Source organism: Lathyrus oleraceus, chromosome 1 (genome assembly GCF_024323335.1).
Source record: "Lathyrus oleraceus cultivar Zhongwan6 chromosome 1, CAAS_Psat_ZW6_1.0, whole genome shotgun sequence".
Lineage (NCBI taxonomy): Eukaryota > Viridiplantae > Streptophyta > Magnoliopsida > Fabales > Fabaceae > Lathyrus > Lathyrus oleraceus.
In genome coordinates, this window is record NC_066579.1 from 340188903 (window position 1) to 340192279 (window position 3377).

The following is a 3377-nucleotide window of genomic DNA, read 5'->3' on the forward strand; positions in this document are numbered from 1 at the left end:
CCTGTAACTAAAAATTAAATAAGAGAAGAAAGCTGGCAGTGCAGATTGGATTCTAGCGTAGATTCCAACTGTCCCTGCTGAATGATCGAGTAGCTTCGACTTCACCTTTTATCGAAATTGGCTTCGTCTTCAACCTATCATAGTTCAAGATCGAAAAAAATGCATTGGAAGATCAACTCGACCTACTTTGGTCGGTGTAATAGGATAGGAAGGAACTTTCTACGGTCAATGCGAATAGAAGTTGACTATAGTTAGTGCACAATGTCAGATTTTATATTCCGTAAGTGTCAGTAACTTAGTGCATGTAAGGCTTGGAAGAAGAAAAGGAAAAAAGAACAACCACGCTTGTCGTAATAGATTGACTTTCATGCTGGAGCAAGAACTAGCATGAAAGTTCCATTTCAGGGAAGGCTTTTTGGACTAAGGGTACCATGATACTTTTTGTTTTGTCGAGCCCCGCTTTGGCCTCTAGTTTGATGGTTGAACGTACTAAAAATCCGGTACATTCCGTTTTGTTTCCCATCACAGTCTTTTGCGACACTTCAGTTTTCACATTTTTTAGTAATCTACCAGTTATTAGGAAAATCCCAATAGAGGGAAATACCTTTTCTTTTTTTTTACTAGATTATTATTTAGTCTTGTTCTTTCATGAGGAATAATGGAACTAGGTTATGTCTTCATGGAAGACCTCGCTAGAGCTGTGGCACAATTCTACCTCTCTTCATCTGGAGGAATGTCTGAGGGGTTCAATCAACCTCATTCCCCAAAGGGGGCTCTGCCTGTATTTCATAAAAACCAAGATCAACCTGGTCCTTCAGCTTCAGAAGGGGAGGGTCGGGCTGTCCGGGATTTTAGCAGTGAATTGCGTAATATTGAGTCATTACATAAAGATAAGTCCCTAGATGTGAGCTACCGAAATGCCTTAATAAAGTAGGAATCCATTATGATTGAAATGAAAAAGTCCCTTTTACCGAGAAATCAAATAACAGATGAGGACACTCAGAGAGGAGTCGCCTCCTATTTAACAGCCACCATGGGGAAGTCAGTTAATTATCGCCTGAAGAAGCTTTCATATATTCATAGGGATTTGACCGACCGTGGGTCGGCTAGTCCCTATTTTAATGCAATAATCAAAGAAATAGAATCCATGAATGGCATTTTTTTAGCGTTCATGGATTGCTTTCCTCTTTTTTCTATCCATCTGAGTATTTCTGATAGCTTTTTCCCATGCATCCTTTTTGTTGGTCAACAACCAAGCACATCTCTCTATAGTTATTCACTACTCCGTGCAGGAAAGACTCTCTTTCTGTCTGGATGGAATTTTTTTGTCTCAATCAATCACTATGTTTCCACTCAATTTTCATTACAAAGATGTATCACGTCAGGATCCGTTGCTCAAACTGAATCACGCCAACATTATGGAAGTTCCTGGATCGTGTGAAATAAGATTAGTACCTAAGGCACCCTATGATTTAATAATAATAAATGGAAAATTGGCTATGGAGATTCCGCGCGGACAGAAATTCATACAGACACAAAGGGGTTCGACAGGAAAGTCGTTTCGATCCAATCCATTCTTGGGGTCAAAAAAAGACAAAGGATATGTCAGTGACCTAGCACGACAAAGCACTCTCCGAGGGCATGGAATGTCTAATTTTTAGGTCAGAATATCGACAGTAATGTCTATGTTAGATTCTCCAATTGAAATACGGTAAAACACCATTCAATTCTCGATGGAAACGAAGTTTTGCGAATTCTCTCCGGAACTGGAAGATCATTTCGAGATCTTCGAACATATTCGAGGGTTCAATGTTACTATTGTAACTTCGGCCAACACACAAGATGAGACTTTACCACCGTGGAGCGGCTTTTTGCAAAAAATGAGGGAGAAACTCAATAAGAGATGTCGGAGAAGTGAAATATACGAGATCACAAATGCAGATTGCTCACGGCTAAATATGAATTGAGACGAAAGCTTTATAAAGCCTTTTGTAAAGATTCCAATCTTCCTAGTGATATGCGGGACAAACTTTGTTATAAGTTGTCTAAGTTGCCAAGAAATAGTTCCTTTGCACGAGAAAGAAACTGATGTATTTCCACGGGTCGCCCTCGTTCCGTATATGATTTCTTTCGAATTTCTCGTATCATTTTTCGTGGATTAGCATCTCGAGGTCCTTTGATGGGAATAAACAAATCGTCTTGGTAGCAACCGCCAAACCCATAAAATAAGGGTTAGCTCCGTAGCTGGTCCACAAGCAAGGTAAGTAGGTCCATCACCGGTCGGCTCCGGACCGAAAAGACCTAACGGAGTAATCCCTTATCTCAGATCGGAGATGCTAACGGGGCAGGAATCAAAGTGGGGGACCTATCTACCGCCTGTGTCTATCTCCTGTCAAGTATGCTCCCCAGACATAGACTTCGTACATGGTAGTACTCTTGGATATAATATCACCGCGTGAACGTGAACATAACATTAAGTTACAAATGTAACTCCCGAGGGGTCGACCATTATTCTAAATAAAGTAAGGCGGAGAACTGTTGTTCATTGGAGCACTGGAGTGTGAGGGTTGTTCCCATCATTGAAGTCAGAGTGTGGGACGGAGCCTTCCGAATGATAAAGAAAAAAAATGCTTAGTTTCGTTGGAAAAACCAACGCAAATATCATATTGACTTTATCTCGCCCGGATAGATATAAAAGGTTAGAGAGAGTTACTTTATGAAATTGTCTCCTTTCTAAAGTTGCGCAAGGCGGCCCCACCCCTCTTTTCCCCCCTTTAATGAAAGACCCTCGCCCCAAAAAAATGGGATGAATTAAAAAAAAAAGCTTTTTGATTGATTCAGGGCGCAGCGAAACCAGTTTATTTCAAGGCAAAAGGGGGACTTACTTGACTTTTCCTGACGCTGAGTCATCCTATTCAAATCAAACTTAGCTATGTTAATCGAAGAGGAAAAGTTTTCAGATGATATGGGAGGACCCTGGACGAGAACCTCCAATTGCTTAGGGGTCGCACCCTGTCCCGCTTGGTGGACAAAATCTTCTCTCCTTTTAGAATTATTTCTCCCACACACCTTTGCCATCTCTCACCGAAGAGGAAATTAAAATCTTCCAAGCGGACAGAGACCTAAATTTCCATTAGATTCATTCCTAAGCTTGCTTTGTTGCAGTAAGATGATCGAGAGTGATGGTGAGAAGAGAAAGCGGTAAAAATCCCTCAAATTCGGTCACCGAGAAGTCGTCCGACTCTTCAGTAACCCAGGATGACCCGACCCCTTCGACGCTCGCTTCTTTCGCTGTATACCCCCTCCATCCTTCGGAGGTGGAAGAAAGAAAAGGTACTATAAATAATTGATTCTTTGTTCTTTTTAAGTAGGGCCCC

The 3377-nt window shown here is 41.3% G+C and overlaps 1 pseudogene; it reads left to right on the plus strand.

The window, feature by feature from the left end:
* Positions 1-1175: 1175 nt before the first annotated feature.
* On the plus strand, positions 1176-1900 carry LOC127135267 (60S ribosomal protein L5, mitochondrial-like; annotated as a pseudogene).
* The last annotated feature ends 1477 nt before the right edge of the window (positions 1901-3377 follow it).